Source organism: Carassius carassius, chromosome 7 (assembly GCF_963082965.1).
Source record: "Carassius carassius chromosome 7, fCarCar2.1, whole genome shotgun sequence".
NCBI lineage: Eukaryota > Metazoa > Chordata > Actinopteri > Cypriniformes > Cyprinidae > Carassius > Carassius carassius.
In genome coordinates this window covers 16532536-16556778 of record NC_081761.1, presented here as the reverse complement: position 1 = coordinate 16556778, position 24243 = coordinate 16532536, and the positions used below count along the sequence as shown (strand labels likewise).

General features: G+C 43.7%; 1 protein-coding gene and 1 pseudogene across 1 annotated transcript in view; one reads left to right on the top strand and one right to left on the bottom strand.

The window, feature by feature from the left end:
- LOC132143631 (microtubule-associated protein 9-like) overlaps window positions 1-24243 on the top strand; it is a 105394-nt gene that overhangs the window by 50811 nt on the left and 30340 nt on the right. The gene's annotated exons all lie outside the window — the stretch shown is intronic.
- Window positions 16558-17682, bottom strand: LOC132143065 (neuropeptide Y receptor type 2-like; annotated as a pseudogene).

Below are 24243 nucleotides of genomic sequence, written 5' to 3'. Positions count from 1 at the left end.
TGATCCGTGTCTGAAGCATATAATGAAAAAACGCCAACGCATTGGCCGGCGACAGCCTCTGACGTCACTACCGGCGCAACTATAAATAAGCGCCCGGAGAGCACGTCATTTACTTATTCGTCTGAAGCTCGAGTTCGAAGCATGGCTTAGGAAGCTAGAGGACGCAGTGTCTCGTTCCCTACTCAGGGAATCAAGGTTACATTCATAACCTGAGATGTTCCCTTTCAAGGGAACTTCAAACTGCGTCCTCTAGGGGTCGCTATGGGGAACAGTATACCCACGCCGCCATGCTGAGGGGAGTGCAGGCCAGAACCATGGCTAACACTAAGCACCAACTCTACCATTTCCATGGGAGTTGCCCCTGGGATGTTTAGACGGCTGTCTGTGACATTATCCCTTACGGCCAGAGGCCTAGGCTACATACCCAACTTACCTGTTAGGGCCTTGACCCAGGTTAGAGCTCAAGGCTTGGAATCAAGAAGGATTCCTTTAAAGGGATATGGCTAAGAACCCAGTATTTATACAAGGTCTCGCCTGTCACACAGGGTTAACCGCTTGCTCTCGCACAAGCTTGCTGAAAATTTTGTCTCAACAGATCCCTAGCAGCAACACCCTGTTTAGATGGGTATCCGAGGATACATGGGTAGAGTGGCGCCCAAGATGAACGGGGCTTTTACCAACTCAAGAAATGGCACGAAGCAACCGTGCGAAGCGCTCACCATAAAGGATTTAAGAAAGAACGCAGAGCACTAGCATGCGAACTTACCACAGTGTGGATTCCAGAAAGTTCACAAAGACCTCACGTGTACACTAACCATAACATGGATTTCGAAATACTGTTCAAAGGAGGGGCTCTCGTGGCACTCTGATCGAGCCTCTCACAAATGGAATGGTGCATCTCAAAACAGTATATTTGAGAGTCATCAACCCAATCTGAGCACTCTGGGGGAAAAAACAGAGAACTCCGTCTCATATGAGAGGAGAACTCCGAATTTAGAGTAGCGCGCTCATAGGAGACCCTCCTTGGAAAAGGTGTGCGCTGCAAACTACAACGAGAAACACCCAGATATCCCCTCAACATTGAGGGGGCTCTGGATTGGAAAACGGTCTTAAAAACCTCGGTTGAGAGACCGGAAGCTACGAGTTGTGCCTTCTCAGAGATCACACCTACAGCCTCTAAGCTCCATGCGGGGGCGCACCCTCCGCCTGCAAGAGGAGATCTCTCCTCACAGGAACCTCCCATGGAGTACCGTCATAAAAGAGAAATCAGGCCCAGGAATCGTACCTGGCCAGAACGGGGCTACTAACAGCAGCCGAACACCGTCCCGGCGCACTCTCTCCAGAACTCCCGGGTGCAGAGCAATCGGGTGAAAAACCGTACAGATGAAGCCTTGGCCATGTCTGTACAATGGCGTCAAGCCCCATTGGAGCTGGATGAGTCAGAGGAAGCCAGAGGGGACAGCGCAATGCTCTCTTGAGTCACAACAGATCCACCCGAGTTTGGCCAACCCCTACAACTCTGCTTCATCACCTCAGTGTGAAGCCACCATTCCCCGGGCCTCGGCCCTTGCCTCAACAGGATGTTCCCATATTAAGATGCCCAGGAATGTGACTGCTCTCAGCGAGAGGAGTTCTCCCTGGGACCACCGTTGAGGGACTTAAGCGGCCAGGAGGCCCCGTAGGGTGACCTGGCCGGACATCCATGAAATTCCCTGCAGTGCTGAGCCAGCTTTGATGATCAGCGAGGCTCCCGCAGAAGCCTGTGACCTCGGCCGCCTAATACCGGAGCACTGTAAAGGAAACTCACAGTTTTTTTTTTTTAGTCCACACATAACCACCAGCAATTTAATACACAAGTATATACAGAAAGGGTTACAATTTTACTTACCCACCCTCCTGTATTGGAGCCCCCCTCAGGGGCGCCTCCTTTTAGTCCGGACCATCAGTAAGGTGGTTGTTCTGTGAACATAAAACCATCCAAAACATCATAAGTCTAGCATAGGAGACTGTTATGCAAGAAATTCCCCACCTAACCTCAATTAGGTGGAGAGCTGGTGGTTACAGGGGAATTAGGCAAAGGAGGATAAAAAACAGAAGTTAAAAAACACCCAAGGGAATCAGTAGCTACGTTAGGTATCGCTCCGATTCGGACAAGAACGCTGCCTCGTCTGAATCACATCCCTCAGGTCCTGCTTACCTCCTCGTGACCCACGATTCCTCTTACCCTTACCTGTCGGCAGGGGAGCAGCGCGAGCCGCAACTCTAGCCTTCTGCGCCTGTCTTTGATCCTCAGATAGAGACGGGCCAGGACCCCTATATTGTTCGGGCTCGGACCTGGACCTTCGTGGAATGAAGGATTTAAAGGCAGCTGAGCGCGCCCTTGCCTCCCTGAACTTCTCGACCACTGTCTCAACAGAGGTACCGAAAAGTTCGGAAGGCGAGACCGGAGCATCGAGAAGAAAGCCCCTTTCTCCCGATGTCTGCCAGGTTTACCCACAGATGTCTCTCCGTTACCACCATGGCCGCCATACCTACCCATGGCGGAGGTGGCCTGCTTGGTAGCACGAAGAGAGAGGTCTGTGGTGCGGCGCAGCTGGGCGACCTGATCAGCTGAAAGGCCCTCGCCTTCATCCAGGTCCTTCAGCAGGTCAGCCTGATAAGCCTGAAGCACTGCCATCGTGTGCAACGAAGCCACAACCTGACCTGCTGCTGCGTATGCTCTGCCATTTAAGCGGGATGTATCCTGGAGGGGCTTAGATGGCAAAGAGGGAGATTTAAGAGAGGATGTTTCCCCCACAGAGAGATAGCTAGCTAGCATCTCTTCCACAGGGGGCATCCTCTCATAGCCGTTTTCGCGCATTGCCTCGATATTGGCATAACTCGTATGCTAAAACCGATGGATGCGAGAAGAAAATGGCCTCTTCCATTCTTTCTCAATTTCTGCATGTAAATCAGGCAAGAATGGAAAGCTCACCTGGGCTGGAGGGCTATGGTCAGACAAATAACGCTCGTCGAGATGACCCCGCGGCGTCACTTTGCTGGCACACTTCCATGGCAAGTCTAACTTTGCTGTGGCGCGATCCATGACCTCTAACAGCAGGAGGATTAAGGTGACTCAGCCTCAGCTTCTTTGCCACCCTCAAACATTCTCAAAATCATTCTCCTCCATGCCTCAGCAGCGGCGGGTCCTGAACCGCGGGAATCAGACGGCCGTCCCTCTTTCCTCGAAAAGAGAGACAGACGAGAGCTTAGCTTTTTCATAGAAAAACACTCGCAGTGCACACAGATCGCCCCCTCAAGGACATCGCATGCGTGCTCTTCTCCCAAACAAGAGACGCAAAGACTGTGTGTGTCATCAGGTGTCAAATAACGCCGACACGGATGTACACACTGTCTAAACGCCTTACTAGTGGGTGCCATGATAAACAGAGAAAGATCGCTCTTACCATGGTCATTCTCTCAGAATGCAGGCTTCAAACAAAACAGTCAATGAAGACGAAGAAGATAAATGACGTGCTCTCCGGGCGCTTATTTATAGTCGCGCCGGTAGTGACGTTAGAGGCTGTTGCCGGCCAACACGTTGGCGTTTTTTCATTGTATGCTTCAGACACGGGTCACGACGAGCATTCTTTAAGCATTTGTGAATATTTCTGCTATTGTAGTGGGGATCCATCACACATCATTGAGAGCTTTTATCAGTTGTTTTTGGTTCACCTATAGCAGATGGAGGGTTTGGGAACTGGCATTGTTGCAGCGGCCAGAGAGCTCTCACAGGGCCTACAGGCTTGGGTGGTTGTGGGGCCCGCCGTTTTTTTGTTGATATCTGGGGGCTTGCAGCAAAACAGTGGGAGAGTTTGTTGCCAGCATAAACCAGTTCTTCCATTTTCTGTGAGAAGCTTAGAAGTGAAGATGCTGGAGAGTGGGATGTGTCTGGTGAGCAGGGCTGTGGCTTTGGTGTTTCCGGTTGAAATATGTTGTCCTGACTGTTTTCCAGAAAGTCGGCCTAGGGTGCTGAGTCTTGGAGCTGTTCTGATGCATCACAGTCTGTCTGTGATGAACTCTGTGGGCAGGGCTCAGCCGGGATGGTGTCCATGAGCAGTGCTTGTTGTGGCTGCGTGGTGTTATCAGTGTCCTTATGGGATGTGTCAACCACATGATGACACGGAAGCTGATATGAAGTCCTGTCGTCACTCCTACTCTGTCCAGGTGTGTGTGTGCCATTCAGTTTGAGTGGTTTGGTACACACTACTGAAGGATGATGGAGGGAGAAGTAGATATTGTCCTTTAGCACTCTTGCACTTAAGTTTGTTTAGGTGGACGCCATTTAGTTTAAACAGTGTCTATGGCCCCAGAAAAGATTGAAGTTCTCCATGAAATTGACAGCAGATTCTTTTTATGTGTTTAGCCCAAGCAAACGTGAAAACATATCAGTTCCCCTTGCTTGGAGTTGTCCACTGATGGATGACTGAACTTTAAGGGCCCTATTTTAACGATCTAAAAACAGAGTGTAAAGCGCATGGAGTAGGTGCACTCAGGGCGTGTCCAAATCAACTTTTGCTATTTTAACGACAGAAAAACGGTCCGTGCGACGGGGTGCATTTTGGAATGGGTTGTCCCTATTCTCTTAATAAGTAATGGGCATAACATTCAATAAACCTATCAGAGTGTCATCTCCCATTGAATATGAAGTTTGAAAGTGTTACAGCACTCTTTAAATAGCACAGAAATATTGTGCCATTGACTTTAGACCAGGTTTGAGTTGGTTGGATTTTCAGCTCCTTAAAATAGCAATGCGTCGGCAGTGCGCCTGAACACACCTCTTTTTTTAGATCCTTCTTCTTAAGGAGTTCTGACTGCTCTTTCCGAATATCATTCTTCCCTACATGGATGAAGATTCGATTTGCAGTCTTGTGCTTCATTAGAATTTCCAGAAGTTCCTTGATCATGTCAGAGACAGTTACTTGAGGAAGGCAGCATGTTGTTGTATTTCTGCTACTGATGTTTCTGATAATAGAGTTGCCCACTACCAGAGTCCTGGGCTTGGCTGTGCTCTGAGCTGAACGCCGTTTTCTACTTAACCTTGAGTGCCTGTTAGTAGCGATGTTAGCAATTTCATTTGGGGATTCCTCACCCACATTCATAAATGCTTCAAATCTTTTCTCAAGGTGTATAGGCGGTGGTAGAATTCCAATATTCACAAGCCTTGTCATAGCCGAATCTGGGGCAGAGGATTTTATGGCAGCAATACGAGAAACTTGTGACATTCTGATGTCTCGTGTGCCTTTGGGTCTCGCTCCCTGTTTGTGCCATCGATTAGTGTGACAATCAGTTTTGGCTTGTTCCTCTCACCAGCTTTATGCTGAGGGGGTCTATGATGATGGTCCAGGGGCGTAGCAAGCTTTTCAAAAGTGTGGGGGATGGATGTGGTTTGTTTATAAACAATAAAAATTATGAATACAGTGACAGAGGGGTAGAAAATGCAGGGCTTAAAGTTCTCCGACACTGTGCCGGATTTCCGGATTGCAGCGTTTGGCTGGGAAAAAAAAATAATCCTACATTTAATAAAAAAAAATAAAAAAATCAGAAAAGGGGAGAAAAAAAACGCCCACACAAAGCTTTTTCTCTGGTGGTATAAATAATGTAACAATTTACTGTTTTTAAACATTAAAATAATATACACTTTTCTTTCAAAGTTCTTCAACAGGAATGCAAACAATAGCTGCTGAACAATATCCCAATAATAGCAATTAGCATTAGTATAAAAAACAAAATATAATACCGAAAACACTCGACATGTCAACAAAACGATAACAGAACATCTTCCCAAACACATATCAAGCTTATTTAAAAACCTCGAAAGCATAAACACTCATCCAAAGTACCTGGAAAAGGGAGATGTAAATAACCATAACCATAAGTTCCCGCCTCCTCAGCACGAGCTGACCGATAACACCTCAAGAGAGGCGGGACTTAAGGAAGAACAGTCAATCATCAGCCGGTCACACTCAAAGCCGGTGTCATGTTTGAGAGGGAGGGGGGAGGAGGCAGCCGGCGAGCGCAGACGCAGACACAGAGCGGCCAGAGAAACTGATGAGTGACTGTAGTAAGGCGTTTGTGCAAAACTGCGGAAAAACTGCAGAAAACGTGCAGGTGTTGAACCCTCTCACCGGGAAAAGTGTTTTGTAAGTCCAGCAAGTAACTTTGTTTCAAGAACGGCAATCCTTTGTAGAAGTTCATGCAGCAAGTTAAAATATACTGTGTATCCGCATATTTCTTGTGTTATAAAATATGATTAGAACTATCATTATTATGAAATTGATTGTTGTGAGAGAAAAAAAATAAAGATGTTGCATAACTTTTCTAACCAAAGTTGCCAAAGAAACTATTTAAATTACCTGTAATTTGAAGAATCAAGATCTTTTTTTTTTCACAAAATGTAGATCCTTCTTAACTGCATCCTTGTGAGCACCTCTTGGTTTACAATTTTTCTATGGCTGGTAATTCTCTCAAAGAAGACTTGTAGCTGGCATTGAAGGTCAGCTGATATCTGAAAAGAAAAATAATTAAAAACAGAAAGTAAGAAGAGGATTAAAGTAAAATAGATATTTCACAATGGCTTTTATTTTAAATATAGTATAAATAGTAGCAAATCAAAAGCGACAGAAAATATATTAATTATATATATTAATAAATATATTAATTATATATATTAATAAATATATTAATTATATATATTACCTTTTACCTTCATGAACCACTACATTTTATGATACTGAATTACTGTGCCAAGAGTTGTGCAGTCAAGACTGTGTTTACAGACGAACGATCCATAAACAGTTTATAAAGATGGTCAATGCTTTACATTTGAAATGTGCAATAATGTGAGGGAGTAATATGTATTATTTGATAATGCAATATAGTAACTCATTGTCCAGAATAAAAGAGAACATCCCAATTGAGTGAAAGGATTTGTGGAAACTGTTGTTCGTAATTATTGTGATCCAACATTTGCCAAACATTTCAGGTGAAGGATAATCCTCTTCTTACCTCTAAAACTGTGTTATGATCTATATGACCTTATTATTTTTATTGTGAGTATTAGGCTTATCATTATTGCTGATCACTGTTGTCTTGCTATGTTATTGTAATATGTACCATTATATAATCAGATGAGTATAGAAACCTTATGAAAGTGTCACTCCACAATACAATAGCAAAATATATCAATATTTATAGTATTTTTATGTTACAATAATCAGTGTGAGTGTCTAGCACACCTTCCTAAGGAAAGAATATGGACAAGAAGACATTGTAATTACTAAATGATATTTAGACAGACTTAAAAAAGTTCCAGATCTATACTTCTGCTCTTATTATTTCAGTTATTTTGCCTTTTAATGTAAATAAACGTGCAAGCAATATACTTGTTCTTGTGAATTTATTTTGATGTTAACTCCTGAGCACCACTGACACACATATAGGGCCCTATCATACACCTGGCGCAATGCGACACAAGGCGCAGTGCAAGTGTGTTTGCTAGTTTCAGTCTGGCGCTGTTCGCATTTTCCCGTCCAGCGCCACGTCGTTTGATTAGCAAATGCACTTGCGCTAATTTTTGCGCCCATTGTCTATCGGCCCAACCCTAGTTCAGAAGCCTGTGCAGTGAGACCTCCCTGGTCAGCTGACCTGCTCTCTTCGTGCCTAAGCATCGCAGCAGTTTCTGTCATCTGGCGATTCTGAAAGAGCTTATTTCTAACAGGTAAGCCCTACAAGAGCAAAATTCTAGTGACGTTGTTGCAAATGTCACACTGCAAGTGTGGCTTGTGCAGGGAATCTTGCACAATGCAGAAGGGCAGTGAGTGCATCACCTGTACGGGCAGCACCCATGCAGAGACTGCTCACTCACTGAGATGGAATGCTCTCTTTGAAAGCATGAGTCTGGCTCTTCTCCACTCACGGACTGCCTTCACTGAAGGCAGCCCTGCTCCCCCGTTTCTCCGATCTCATGCCAGCACTATACCTGCATGCTCTCTCTCCCAGTTGCACTTCTGTCTGCCGCTGAAGGTCAGTGAGCTGCACGCTCACTGAGACAGAATGCTCAGTCAGATCATGAGTCTAACCTTCTCCACTTGCGGTCTGCATTTTACTGAAGGCACCCCTGCTCTCACGTTTCTCTTCTCTCAGCAAGCCTCAGAGAGAGAAACAGTGAAGCCTGGGAGCTAAGCAACCGGGTCTGAGTGATATCCCTGCTGTGCTTCGATCCATGTCTTACACATGAAGATCAGCGCCCCTCATTTCATAGAGCAGCATTATCCCCCCAAGTAGTTTGGAGCAGATGATGCCACTGGCAGCTTCGAATTTGTGTGTGTCATTATGGCTTCGTTCACAGACATTGGCTGCTTTTATCATGGAAGCAGTCTGCCCCTGTTTGTTAGCAGAAGGCAGCCCCGCCTCCCCGCTCTCATGTTTCTCTCCTCCCAGTTACCTCAGAGGAAGCAATGGCAAGCTCGTGGGTTGAGCGATCAGGCTTGAGCAATTTCATGCCAGCACACATCATGCATCCTTAGTGCCAGTGTGTGTTACAGGAGGATCAAATGATTATTATACTGATTATTATCACTGACAGCTTCAAATTGGACATGTCTGGGGCAGCATGTAGGGGGGCCATATGGAGCCTCTTCTGAGATTGGAACTACTAGCCATCTCAAAATGTTTCAGAGGATGCTGGGCCTCATGGCTGCAGCATTGCCAGTGCTACATTTGGGTCTTGCTTCGTATGTGCCCCCTTCATCTCTGGCTGAAACCATGGGTTCCATCCCATACATGGTTTCATGGACGCCTGCAGGTCAGGGTCAGTCAGGCCTGTATAACAGCCTTGGCCCTCTGGAAGAGCTTTTGCTGGATGGAATAGGGCATGACCATGGGAATGGTTTGCATCGGACAACATGTCGGTGGTGTCCTACATAAATCCCCAAGGAAGCATCTCCTTGGTAGAGTAGCTATCGGAATGTGCTCAACTCAAACCTGTGCTCGCTGAGAGTAGTGCATATACCAGGCTAAATACATAAAGGAGCGTACATGTTAACAAGGAGCAGTGTCCCCAGAGGATCTGGTAGATCTTCGGCAAGGCCAAGGTAAAACTCTTTGCCTCAGAAGACAACTCTCACTGCCCAATTTATTACTCAAAGACCAAGGACACATTGGCCCACGAATGGTCCAACCTCCTTCTTTATGCATTTCCTTTCATTTTCCTGACCCCACAGGTAATCAGGCGAATCAGGGAACAAACACAAAAGGTTCTCTTGGTGACCCCTCTCTGGATGAAATAGCTGTGGCTATTAGAGCTGACTCAGCTGTTGGTAGCTGCCCCTTGGCCAATATGGCACCCTCGGGCTGATCTAGGGGCCCTACATCTCTGGCCACTCGACGGGAGACTAAGAGCCTCCCAGAGCGAGTTTTCAACACAGCGCTGTTATCTGCTTCTTAGGGGGTGCCAGGACTCTGAATCCGCCTCATCCCTTAACCGTCCCTTCATGGGATCTGCCTACTGTGCTGAGAGCCCTGAAGGGCCATCCTTTTGAGCCACTACCGTCTACCAACATTAGGTTATTGTCACTGAAGAATGCTCTGCTTCTGGTAATAGCATAAGTAAAGTGAATAAGGGACTTGCAGGCGCTCTCCATTAGCCTTGCCTGCCTGGAATTCAGACAACTCTAAGGTCATCCTGAAACCAAGGCATGGTTACCTACCAAAGGTACTTTCCACTCCATTCAGAGCACAGGTCATTAAGTTTTCTGTGCATCCTCCCTTTGAAGATGACAGAGAGTTATCTCTGCTCCATCCCGTCAGGGCTCTGAGAATTTACATATCACTCAACCTCTCTGGCATTAGTTCACCTGTCAGCTCTCAACCCCTGTGTGCCGAAGTTGCAGGAGTACTCTGCAATGATTAACCCTCTGGAGTCGATTAACGCGGATACGTGTTATGAGTAATTTTCTCCTGATAACCCCCAAAAAAACTTAAATTACACTTTCAGTTTTAATCGTACAGATAAGAGCAATACATCAATCGAATCTGTAAAGGGTCTACTTTTTTTTGGATATAGACTAGTGTTGTCAAAAGACCCGGTACTTCGGCACCAAGTCGGTACTAAAAAAATTTAAATGTGACGGTACCAGGTTTCTTTAAGTACCGGTAGTACCGAGGTCCCGTTCAGACTCGGTTCAGCGCTATGATTTCCGCGAAGCAGAAAACGAGGACGGAATCTCAAAATCCAGTCATGAAAATGAAACTTACATTTTAATATGGACAGTCATGGAATTTGTCAAAGTTTGCATAAATTAATCAAATCTCCATATGGACCAGTATCTGTAAATGTTAAGCTGCAAAAGTTGTTTGAAATATGAATCAGTGTTCTGCACGTCTCTGTGTGAATTAATGAATGGCAGAGACGTGCGGGTTTGTTTACAACATAGACTGAAGCGCATGACGCTTGCATTAATTTCAGCATCTGAGCTTCAGAGCTCTCTCTCCATCAAGCGATTTGAACTTTTCAGTTCATCTCAATTTGTGAACTCTTTGTGAAGGCGCACGGCTCACCGTCGCTTTACTGATAGCGCTGTTTCTCACACATGCAAAGAGAGAGAGAGCGAGAGTCTTACCACGCTGAATCGACACGCTATATGGAAACTATTCTTCGTTGTCTTCTCCTTTCAAAATAATGGAGTTCATTTAGAATTATTCATATTCATTTTCAAAGAAGCAGAAGACATACCGGTTTCTCCGGTAGTGGGCGGAGCTAATGCGCAAATGGCAATTTCATTGTCTGATCTAGTACCGTCCCTGTTTTGATTTCAGCAAATCAGTTTGACCGAACGCAGACAACGTGCTTAATATTCATGAAACCAGCAGCTCATCAATTCATAGTGCATTGTATATACATTAGTATGATAGCAGAATTAGTAGTAGTATTATCTTTTAATAATAATTAATATGATCTATTACTATTTTTTTTACAGAAACCCTCAATGACCAAAAATATCTTAAGCATCACCACCAGTCTTAAGTTCAGTTAAAATGACAAATATGCATTCATTAGGCCTAAAAGTAAATTTTTACATGAAGGCATTGTGCTAGAAATATTACTATTATTTAGTAAAATGTATGTGATACTGCTACTACTGTTGAAAAAATTTATAAAACTTTATTTTTTAAAGAAATAAATCACAATATTTCTTCCATGTTTTAATTTTAATAGCAAATCCCCTTTATTTACCAAAAATAAAATGTGTTTAAATTCCATACATTAAAAGACAAATTAAATTTGGGTGAAACTTGTTTACTGTTTTTCATAATTATATAACTTGTAGAAAAACTTTTACACAATTGTAAATAAGTATAAAGAATGGCATTGGTTTTATTTTTAGTGCTAAAAAGTTTTTTTTTTAAATTAGCATATTTTTGTGTTTTGCTTTGGTACCGAAATTGGTACCGAGAACTGTGGATTTTCACTGGTATTGGTACTGAAATTTTGGTACCGTGACAACACTAATACAGACATAATAACAACAAAACTTTGTGCACTTATAAAATAAAGATAACAAACAAGGTGTGTTGTCTGCAGCCTTTGTCTGCGCTGATCTTCATTTACAAACACGTCATTAAAATGAACTGTAACTCAGTGAATACTCAACGAAGAGACATGATAGAGATATCTATAGAAAGCTTGACATGTCTACTTTTAAACTAAACAAGTGCCGCCGAAAACAGATATTCTGTGGTAAAGTAATCCATATGAAAACAACGCGATGTCCGTTTTTCACGTCTCCCTTCATTATATCTAATTCAATTCAATTCAATTCAATTCAAGTTTATTTGTATAGCGCTTTTTACAATACAAATCGTTACAAAGCAACTTTACAGAAAATTATGTTTCTACAATATTTAGTAGTAGCTAGTAGTTTGTGCACGTTTGACAGGATTTTAGAAAATAAAAATAATAATAATAATACAAGACGTTGTCAGCTAGATGATAACCTATCAATATTATTAATTAATAGTAATTATATGATGCAGTCACACATGTAAATCCCGTGGCAAAACATAGAAACAAAATAGAGACATCATTAGCATAGCTGCTGATCCAACAAAGTAAAATTAGTTTAACACAAGCTAAAGAATAAAAATGCAGATGCAACTACACTCACAATTTAAGAGATACATTATTCGAATGCTTGGCGAAAGAGATGCGTTTTTAATCTAGATTTAAACAGAGAGAGTGTGTCTGAACCCCGAACATTATCAGGAAGGCTATTCCAGAGTTTGGGAGCCAAATGTGAAAAAGCTCTACCTCCTTTAGTGGACTTTGCTATCCTAGGAACTACCAAAAGTCCAGCTTTTTGTGACCTTAGGGTGCGTGATGGGTCCGTCATGATAGTTGACGCCTACTCGCATATGTCTTTTACCAACAAAAAGTGTCTTAGAAAATTTAAATCAATATATTGTTTTCTATAAGTGAGTAAACAAGATGATTTTCACATAATTTAGAAAGAAAAATTCTAGGCTACAAGCTCCAGTTCTCAAAAGTCCCGGGAACGAATGTTCTCTATGTGTTTTATGGCCTTTTTCAAGTGTTTTAACATTTTTAGTTTTTCACTAACCACGCACAATTTTTTTTTTTTTTCAAAAACACAATCATGTACATACATGCATTTCACATATTATTATAGCCCAGTTTGTGCTGATTACAGTGAGATTAGAATTTCTCCATTTAGATATTTATAAGAAACTAAAAAAAAAGCACAAATGTCAGGGCGTGACAAATTTCTCCAGGCCCCAAAAATACCCTTAGACTCCAGAGGGTTAACCAGCGCACGACTCAGTTGTCACTTCAGTTGAAGTAACCTGAGAATCCTGTGGCCATTACCCACTTATATAGCCAGATGCCCCGCCCATTCTGGCGAGCTTTGGCAGGCTTTGTCTCCATTGGTTAATTTTTTATATACTGCACGAACCAATGGCCATGCAGTTTCACTGTGTAATTGAAAGCTCAGGAGAAAAATGGGCTTTTTCCCATATGGTCTTAGCAGACGCAGTACTCGTTCTTGTATCTCAGGGAACTTGTAGGTTTCTTGACATGTTTTCATGTTGTTGTTGCTCAGCAATGGCATGGACATGATGTTGTCTGTGGATTTGGCAAAAGGAGGGTGGAACGATGGGCAGTGCTCAGGATTTCAGTTTTGACAATATGGGACCTTTAATTTAACTGATTATATGAAATTGAATTGATATATAAGAAACTAAACACAGAATTGTTCAGGTCTAACCCAATGCGGTTTAATGTCCAGAAAAGAGGGTATAGAGTCACAGCAGTTGGTTAAACAAGATCTCCAAAATAATAATAATAATAATTAATTAATTTAAAAAAGAAAATAAGCACAGTAAAATCACTTAAGACAAAGTATCTCTGTTCCTTCCCCCCAAGTTGATCCATAACACTCAGCATATGGCATAAAATTTCAAACGTGTGTTAATTTGTTTTTACATACCTGCTGACAACGCTTATTTTCCAGGATTTGTGATATCACAAATAATGACGAATGGGATGAGACCTGGTTGAGCTGCACTAGAGAAGGTAACGAGTGTTATTACTATATCGGAGACATGCTAGCTTTCCCAAGGCAGACGAACCAGATAGTGGTTGTGATCATCTGGGTTTAAATTGCATGATAAGGGTAAGGGGCATGAGATTTCCAGATCAGGCAACACACACTGGCCCAGCTAACCAATCACAGCTCATTTCATATTTCAGAAGATGGGCCTTCACTTGATACAGGAACTATTTGGACGTTCATGCCAGACTGGGGATAGAGGTGTTGTAATAAAGTAAAATATGTGAAAAATAATGTTTTTTTTTTTTAACAGCCTAGTATGAGAGCCTGTTCTAGTATACCCCCAAAACAAAATCAAGACTTTGTAAAAGAGCATAGTAGGACCCCTTTAAAATGTATACCCATAGCAGAAACATAGCAGAGACAATGTTTGTATGTTTATGCTATTTTCTGATTGTCATCCTGCAAGCCAAGTCACTGGTTGACGCTGTTTCTGAATGTATGCACGGTGACGGAAAGGGCACAGACATCTTGGACCCATGTTTACATGTCGTTTTGAAATTTGGCCAAATTTTTGGTCCAGGGGGAAGCATGTGACACAAAGCCTTCTCATTCACAATCAAAATATGATTATGCGAGGATGGAACTATTGCCGACTTTAAACTCTAATAAAAAAATTAACTGCAGGATTGCACATGAGACCTTTTTATTAGAATGAAAAGAATTTAGTGATTCGTTTAGGGAATAAACGGAAAAAAAGTTTCACCTTATGGCCTAAATCAGCAATGAGTAACTATGAGATGGCACCATTGGTAATGTACATCATGAAGCTTTAAGGCTGAGTGCAATCTGCTTGAAAAAAAAAAAATTCCCTAATGCAGCAAGATGTCCATGGATAAATCATTCTGTGCAGAGACAGAAATTCAATATTGAATTGTAGATATAATAGTAGTGGCTTTTGGGACATTCAAAGACAGACAGGACAGTAATTGACAGAATCAATACTCTGAGACCCTCTTATTCTATTTTTATATTGTCCCCTTGTGCTCAGTAATTATTGATTGGTCTGCTCCTGTCAGTAGATTGATCTTCCAGTGTCATCAGAACTAGGATGTGGGTCTTGATGGAATAAATTACATTTGAAAACCATATTTTTTTATTGTTTTATAGTCTTTAGGCTTGTCTGGTGGGCAAAAATTCACAATCCCTTTCTATATTACAACAAAAGGTTGACTAATAATGCAATAATTTGGTCATCTTATAATTCTAAGTAATAGGGAGTGTTGTTGTATGATCAGTAATATAAAACATGAAAATCCATAACAAACAAGTTGAGACAACCTCCCACCAAACAGTCTCATTGCTGTTTATGAGAATATTTGTGTATTAAGAAGTGTTTAACTGAGGTTAATACCTTTGTTGTTGTTGTTTTGTTTCTCATAAAAACAGAGCTTGTCTTGTTTGGGGATTCTGCACTTCCTAATCTATTCAATTTAGGTGAGCTGAGCAATTATTGTAAACCTGTTGTCAAAAACTTAGGGGTTTTGGTTGATAATGAATTGAAATTCGATAAACAGATTAACTCATTAAATCAAGTTTCTTTCATTTACGACTGTTGGCAAAGCTTAAGTAGTTTCTTTCTATAGTGATCTTGAGAAGGCCATACATGCATTAATCATGGAGAGCATTTATTATTGTAATTCTGTGTATTCTCCCACCTTCTTTCTTTAGCGTTTGAGCCAGCAGAGTGTTGAGGTATTCTTTTTGTTTTGTTTTAGTTGTTATGATTGTGTATTATGGTGTGTAAATGTGTTCTTTTTGATATTGTTGAGTTTGTACAGCACTTTGGGCAATGCTACATTGTATTAAAATGTGCTATGTAAATAAAATAACTAAATAATTAGTTTTAAGATTAATCTGTTTACCCTTGGAATCATAATGGTTCTGTATTTCATATAGCTTGTGAGAGCTCTTATTGTGAACAATGTGAAGTATTAGAGGCTAAGTAACCTAATTACCTGTGAGACATGGGGTGTCTGAAACAGAAAGCAGCTGGCTTGCTGCCTTTCTGTCCAATTAAATTGTTGACAAACACACAGCATTTTTGTATAAACCTTTTATACTTCTGCTAAACTTGTTTCAGACCTTTTAAGGCACCAGTATATTAAATTCAAGTGAGTTTCAAGTAAAAAAAAAAACCTGCTGTGCTTTTTTTCCCAGACAGAAATTAAATTAGTGGAAAAAAGATTGAAAATGCTTTTTTACTGCATTGTTAGATATTTTTATTCTTTTGGCGGTCTGTTGAATCCATTGCTATTTTAGTATAACTGAGATACTACATCTTTTAAACATTTAGAATTAGATTTTATTTTTGTATTTTCCATTTGTATTTAAATTTCAGTTTAGTATTTTTTAGAGTATTTTTGTCATTTGATTTGCTTTTTATATGCCTATGTACTCTATTATTTATAATTTATTGTTGTTTTATTATTGTAGTGTTTATTTTTTCAGTTTTAATTTTAGTTATTTTAGAACATTATATTAAATCAAAATGCTGAAGTACTGAACATGTTTTACTCACATACACAAGATGAGTGATATATTTTTTTTTAATTAACCATTTTCCATAAAATAACATTTACAGTCACAGGAAAAAAAACACTCTGTCTACACTACATAACCGAAAATGCATGTCACATGACCATTCATGCACACTGGGAATGTGCGTAAAAGTGTAAACAAGAAGTTGGTTGCTAGTCACTGGCAGGTTCAACAATGAGCTTGATGGCGAGGAAAAGCAAGGACGTCTATGTGTGGACAGATGATGAGTTGGAATTGTTAAAACGAAAACACACTAGTGTAAACGGGGCCTCAGTCTTTAGATTTACATACAATCCTTCTTTACAGTAGACGTTTGGGATTTTTGTTCACATTTTGTAAAAAGCCTTCACAGCAGCGTGTTTTCGTGTGTGAAGGCCACACTGATTGTACTTTGCTTATTGTATGTACATTTCTCCCTTACTGTCTCACTGCTACAAACCCTCCTCATTTCATTGTTTAACCATACACACTTGAATACAGCCATAAAAGATCTTCTATAGTTCCTGTTCATCCAGCCATAGAGAATGGGATTTGCAAACGTGGAACACATGGCCACAATATGGAAAGCTGTATAGAGCAATTTGAAGTCTTTCATTTCCAATATACTACTATCAATATCCACAGCGAGCTGAAAAGCGTGAAAGGGTAGCCAGCTAATGGTGAAGACCACAACTACAGCCACCAGCATTTTTGTCGTTTTCTGTCGCCGTTGATGACGGTCGCTATGGCCACCGCCAGGGCTAACGTGATTTCTTAGCTTGTTCCAGATCCGAATGTATGCAAATGAAATGATTGAGAACGGCAGGCCATACTGTAGAAAAAACATGGAAATGCTGTAGATGGTCCCATCCGCACTACTTCCAGGCCACTTCTCAGCGCAACCTTGAATCGTCTTGTCAGGCATCAAGTCAAAGGTCACATATTCACGAAAGATAGCTAGAGGACTGGCAAGGATTGCGCTTGCCACCCATGTGATCACGATGACGACTATGCACATGTCTTTTGACATCTTGGTTTTCATGTGGTAGACAATGCTGCGGTATCTGTCCAGGGCTATAACGTTGAGTGTGATGGTCGAAACGTGGACCGCTAAGCCTTGTGCATATGGCAACAGGTAGCACATCACCTGTCCGAATTTCCACTCTCCATAGAGTGTGTACATCAAAGTAAAAGGCAAACACAATGTGTTGACCAACAAATCTGCTACAGCCAAGTTGACAATGAAATAGTTAGTCACCGTGTGTAAATTTATAAACTTGTACACAACATATACGACCAAGGAGTTCCCGGTCACGCCAAAGACGATGATGGTGCTGTAAGCCAAAATCAAGATCACTTGAACACCCACCAGTTTTGTACCGTCTTCCAGACCGTCTAGTAAGACACCCTAAACTTGGTAAGTGGCTGGTGTTGAAGAGTTTGCGGACTGAATTTCGTCTTCAGATACGTTCATTTCAGTTCTTATATCCATATTTAGCATTCGTTCACTACTTACTCTGGAAAAAAAGTAAGAGTAAAGTGAAAATGAAAATGTTTTTTTTTAAATTTATACAGCATTCAAAACAGAAAATGTATTATTATTAATTAATAATTATTTAAATAATGCAGAAATTATGAAATGCTGGATGCCCTATTATTATGCCATCGGTGATAAAAATGTGCAAGAATGAAAAATTATAGAGGTTCACACTAGAATCTTATTTTCATGCACTGCTGATTTATTGACATATATGAACATGTTAATTCATATTTTATATTAATAAATCTTTGAGTGTATACTTATTATGCATAGTATATGATTATTTGCCTGTGCACGTTTCCACGTATTGTCACTAATAACATGCGGTCAATAAATTATAGCTATAGATATAAACTGCATCATTTTGTTAAAAAAAAAAAAAAGAAATATATATATATATGTTGATGTTGATCAGAGGAAAGAAAGAAAGAAGGAAAGAAAGAAAGAAAGAAAGAAAGAAAGAAAGAAAGAAAGAAAGAAAGAAAGAAAGAAAGAAAGAAAGAAAGAAAGAAAGAAAGAAAAAGAAAATGAATTTAGAAAGGAAATCGTTCTTGAAAATAGTTATATAAGAGTAATAAAAGTGTCTTACCTTCTTTAAGTTGTCAAATATCATGCAATATAAGCTCACGTAAGTATGTTGCAAAAGAGAAAAATAGACCGCATCAATACCAAATTTATCAACTCCGTCAAGAGGTTTCAATAACACGACTCGGAATGAATTCGATGCACTGGAGGAAAAGGATCCTGAGCGTCTGCTGGGAATCTACAGGCTTCCTCTGTGTGATCTTTACGTGAGCAAATCCAGCAGTGATCACGAGATCGATGATTGACATCGGACTTCATAATGAACCACAGTTTGCTTTCTAATTACAACTATAAAATAAAGCGTAACGCTAACAGATCGGAAGTGTATGAATATGTAAATTTATATGCTACGTCATATTAAAATATCGTAGGTTCTCGACATTCAAATTTTAAAAATACGTTTCTAGCCTATATAATTTATGCTAATAATGTTTATCAATGTTAATTAAATTTATTACAAAGTGTTAACAAGTAATTAACAAATTACAGTTGATTTACTCATAATTTAATGTCATTCACATAGCTCAGCTTTTTCACATTGTCATTTAGCAGATGAAATGATTACACAGAGGTTTCAAATGTCAGGAAATCTAATAATTAGCCTAAGACAAAAACACAATTGTCTATCCTCCTGATCCACATCAGGTAGACATGGACTTAGGATGTCAACAATCCGGATAAGAATCTCCAAATTTTGTTGCCAGACCTTCAATTTAAACACAGTTATCTAAATGTATGCACTACCCTTAGCAATAGTCATTTATGTTTTGCTGCTGTAGGTCATAAGATCTGATCTTGGGGAAGTCGTGGCCTAATGGTTAGAGAGTCGGACTCCCAATCGAAAGGTTGTGAGTTCGAGTCCCGGGCCGGCAGGAATTGTGGGTGGGGGGAGTGCATGTACAGTTCTCTCTCCACCTTCAATACCACGACTTAGGTGCCCTTGAGCAAGGCATCGAACCCCCAACTGCTCCCCGGGCGCCGCAGCATAAATGGCTGCCCACTGCTCCGGGTGTGTGCTCACAGTGTGTGTGTGTGTTCACTGCTCTGTGTGTGTGCATTTCGGATGGGTTAAATGCAGAGCACAAATTCTGAGTATGGGTCACCGTACTTGGCTGAATGTCACTTCACTTTCACTTTCACATCTTGTTTTCTTTCAAGTGACGATTGTCACGAAGGGGATTCAAGAAACACGGAGAGATCCAAATGCAGGTATGCGGTTTATTTAGGGGCAATCCAAAAAGCATAAACAGTCCAGGCAGGGTCAAAACCAGAATATCCAAACAACATGAAAACAGACAATAACACACGGCAAGGGCAAGACTACGGAAAGCATGAAACATACACAAGGACTCCGTGACACAGACTCAGACAGACCGGGTATAAATACACAAAAGGATGATGGGGAAACAGGAGACAGGTGGGGAACAATCAATTACCTAAACAAGGAGGAAGGTGACCAAATAAGGAGACAGGAAGTGATAAGGTGACAGACACCGTGAGAAAGGAGGACATCTAGTGGAAACCCAGGGACACAACCCAGACACTGTGACAGAACCCCCCCTCTACGGAGCGGCTCCCAGACGCTCCACGACCGACACAAAACAGACCAGGAGGGAGGCGGACAGGAGGAGGTTCAGGGGGAGGGATGGAGGGCCAGACTACAGAGAGGAACAGGGACAGGAGTAAATACAAAAACAACAAACAAAAAACAACATGAAGCCCCCCAGGGCGGGGCAGAAGACCACCACGTCCTTGTGGTCGAGGCCAGAGTCCTCCAGGGCGGGGCAGAAGACCACCACAACCATGTAGTCAGGGCAAGCGCCCCCCAGGGCGGAGCAGAAGACCACCATGTCCGTGTGGTCAGAGCAGAAGCCCCCCAGGGCGGAGCAGAAGACCACCACGTCCTCGTGGTCAGAGCGGACGCCCCCCAGGGCGGAATGGAAGACCACCACGTCCGTGTGGTCAGAACGGAAGCCCCCCAGGGCGGAGCAGAGGACTACCATGTCCTCGTGGTCAGAGCGGAAGCCCCCCAGGGCGGAGCGGAGGACCACCACGTCCTCGTGGTCAGAGCGGAAGCCCCCCAGGGCGGAGCGGAGGACCACCACGTCCTCGTGGTCGACGCCAGAGTCCCCCAGGGCGGAGCGGATGACCACCACCCCCCTGTGGTCGATGCCGGAGTCCAACAGGCCCGAGCAGCAGCCCACCCAGTGACTTGACTTGACTCTGAACGTCCAACGGTGACCCGCCCTGACTCTGGAAGGTCATCAGTGACTGGCCCTGACTCTGGAGAGTCCACTGGGACCTGACTCGACTCTGGACGGTCAACAGGAACTAGCCCTGACTCTAGACCGGTCTTGGGCACCGAATCGGGAACGGCATCGGGCACCGCCTCGGCCTCCGGAACGGCATCGGGCACCGCCTCGGCCTCCGGAACGGCATCGGGCACCGCCTCGGCCTCCGGAACGGCATCGGGCACCGCCTCGCCCTCCGGAACCGCATCGCCCTCCGGAACGGCATCGGCCTCGGGCACCGCCTCGGCCTCCGGAACGGCATCGGGCACCGCCTCGGCCTCCGGAACGGCATCGGGCACCGCCTCGCTCTCCGGAACCGCATCGCCCTCCGGAACAGCATCGGCCTCGGGCACCGCCTCGGCCTCCGGAACGGCATCGGGCACCGCCTCGGCCTCCGGAACGGCATCGGGCACCGCCTCGGCCTCCGGAACAGCATCGGCATCGGGCACCGCCTCGGCCTCCGGAACAGCCTCGGCATCGGGCACCGCCTCGGCATCGGGCACCGCCTCGGCCTCCGAAACAGCATCGGGCACCGCCTCGGCCTCCGGAACAGCATCGGGCACCGCCTCGGCCTCCGGAACAGCATCGGGCACCGCCTCGGCCTCCGGAACAGCATCGGGCACCGCCTCGGCATCGGGCACCGCCTCGGCCTCCGGAACAGTATCGGGCACCGCCTCGGCATCGGGCACCGCCTCGGCCTCCGGAACAGCATCGGGCACCGCCTCGGCATCGGGCACCGCCTCGGCATCGGGCACCGCCTCGGCCTCCGGAACAGCATCGGGCACCGCCTCGGCATCGGGCACCGCCTCGGCATCGGGCACCGCCTCGGCATCGGGCACCGCCTCGGCATCGGGCACCGCCTCGGCCTCCGGAACAGCATCGGGCACCGCCTCGGCTTCGGGCACCGCCTCGGCCTCCGGAACAGCATCGGGCACCGCCTCGGCATCGGGCACCGCCTCGGCCTCCGGAACAGCATCGGGCACCGCCTCGGCCTCCGGAACAGCATCGGGCACCGCCTCGGCATCGGGCACCGCCTCGGCCTCCGGAACAGCATCGGGCACCGCCTCGGCATCGGGCACCGCCTCGGCCTCCGGAACAGCATCGGGCACCGCCTCGGCATCGGGCACCGCCTCGGCCTCCGGAACAGCATCGGGCACCGCCTCGGCATCGGGCACCGCCTCGGCTTCCGGAACAGCATCGGGCACCGCCTCGGCCTCCGGAACAGCATCGGGCACCGCCTCGGCATCGGGCACCGCCTCGGCCTCCGGAACAGTATCGGGCACCGCCTCGGCATCGGGCACCGCCTCGGCCTCCGGAACAGCATCGGGCACCGCCTCGGGAACGTCCTCTGGGCCTTGAGGAACGGTAGACGCCTGTCTCCTCCTCCTCCGCCCTCTATGTTGGCGAGCCGGTGACACCTTATCTGGAGACTCAGGCGTTGAGTCGGCCATATTGTGCTGTGGCCCCAAGCTGGCGGCCACCTTGTGCTGTGGCGCTGGGCTGGCGGCCATCTTGTGCTGTGGCGCTGGGCTGGCGGCCATCTTGTGCTGTGGCCCTGGATTGGCGGCCATCTTGAGCTGTGGTGCTGGGCTGGGGACCGCCCCACCGGAAGAGACCGGAGTGGCTGGGGCATTCCACAGAAGCCGATGCTGCACATAGTACACAAACTCCCAGTATTCCAGTGTCTCTAACTGTACCATCTCCTCCTGAGACACTGGATCATCCAGCCCGCCGTTGAAGTAGTCCTTCAAGGCCGCATCGTTGTATCCCATACCCTCGGCCAGGGACCAGAACACCTGTGCCAGGGCACCCACCTCATTGCCCTCTTGGCGGAGGGCGATCAGCCGGAGATACTTAGCTCTCCGCTCCGCCATCTTGGCTGGGGAACTGGAAAAAGACATACCGCTGGATCTCAGTGCGACGGAGTCCTTCTGTCACGAAGGGGATTCAAGAAACACGGAGAGATCCAAATGCAGGTATGCGGTTTATTTAGGGGCAATCCAAAAAGCATAAACAGTCCAGGCAGGGTCAAAACCAGAATATCCAAACAACATGAAAACAGACAATAACACACGGCAAGGGCAAGACTACGGAAAGCATGAAACATACACATGGACTCCGTGACACAGACTCAGACAGACCGGGTATAAATACACAAAAGGATGATGGGGAAACAGGAGACAGGTGGGGAACAATCAATTACCTAAACAAGGAGGAAGGTGACCAAATAAGGAGACAGGAAGTGATAAGGTGACAGACACCGTGAGAAAGGAGGACATCTAGTGGAAACCCAGGGACACAACCCAGACACTGTGACAACGATGGCATCACCACACCTGTCCGGTATTTTAGAATAATTCTCTCATAACACTAGGCCTATTTCATCTGATGGAATACAGCTATATGTTAGCATAATGTAGTATTTATTATCTTGAGATTGTGATTATTAGTAATGAATATTAAGTATTCAGTTTTCAGGGATCTGAAAGCTTTCATCATTAATAGATGTAACCGGCTGGCCATGCACTGTAAAAATAAAACCTATAGAAACTACTCAATAAAACCGTGGTAACAATTTGTACTCAGTTTGTGTGAGTAATTTGTATATATCTGGGTAAAGAATACCTACATTTAACAGCGCTGACAAACTAAAAAAAAAAAAAAAGAAAGTATAAAAAGTATACCTAATATTTTTCAATAAACTGAACCACTAATTACCTATAAAAATTGAGTAATATTATCTAATTTACAGCTGCCTAGCAGGCAATAGTTCATTTACTATTAGCCAATAGATAAATGTTGGAATTTCATCAAACCATTATTGTGATCAGTGTTTGCTTTAGTTGAGCTATTGTCTATTGCTTTTCATTAAGTAAATTCTCTTTCAGTGCTTATAGTGTTTCTATATAAACACGTATGCATTAATAAAGAAAGACATGTTTTAAGAAAAAGTCTTTTGTGATGGTGTCAAGTGGTAATAAAGTTGAGAAATACTAGTAAAAAATGTTGAAGATGATCTTACATTACTGATGCAAACGTTCTGTTTCAAAAATGCAAAGATACTGTGGTAAAAAATACAGAAAGATTTAGACATCTACAATCATCATACAAACCTCAACAATGGTAACAATCATCAAACTAATTCAGATAAACAGATCAACAGCAATGCATGCTGGGAATTATGAATGAGTTTTGTACTAAGTTGATACCCAGCATGCATTTCAGCATAAGATTTTATTTTGTTGATTATCACCATTGTTGAGTTTCATGTGCTGATTTTTGTTGTATTTTTCTGTTAATTTATAGAAGTATGATAGCCACACCACTGCTTTAATCTCACACTGTAGTATCACACATTATTAACACATAAAACACTAACCATTGTGAGGTTATTTAAATAACTGCTCACAAGTGTGTTCAGTCACCATCACCTGATCCCAATGGATCTTAGTTTTCATTGCCTCAACAAAGGTATTTTAACAGATTGTTACCAGTGACAATGAAAACCTTATAAGCATTATATTAATATACAAAGAGTCAAGAACCCAACTAAAGCAAACACTGATCACAATCATGGTTGTTTGTGGATATTTCAACATTAATTGCAAGTGCAAAAGTGATGTTAATTCAGTGCAAT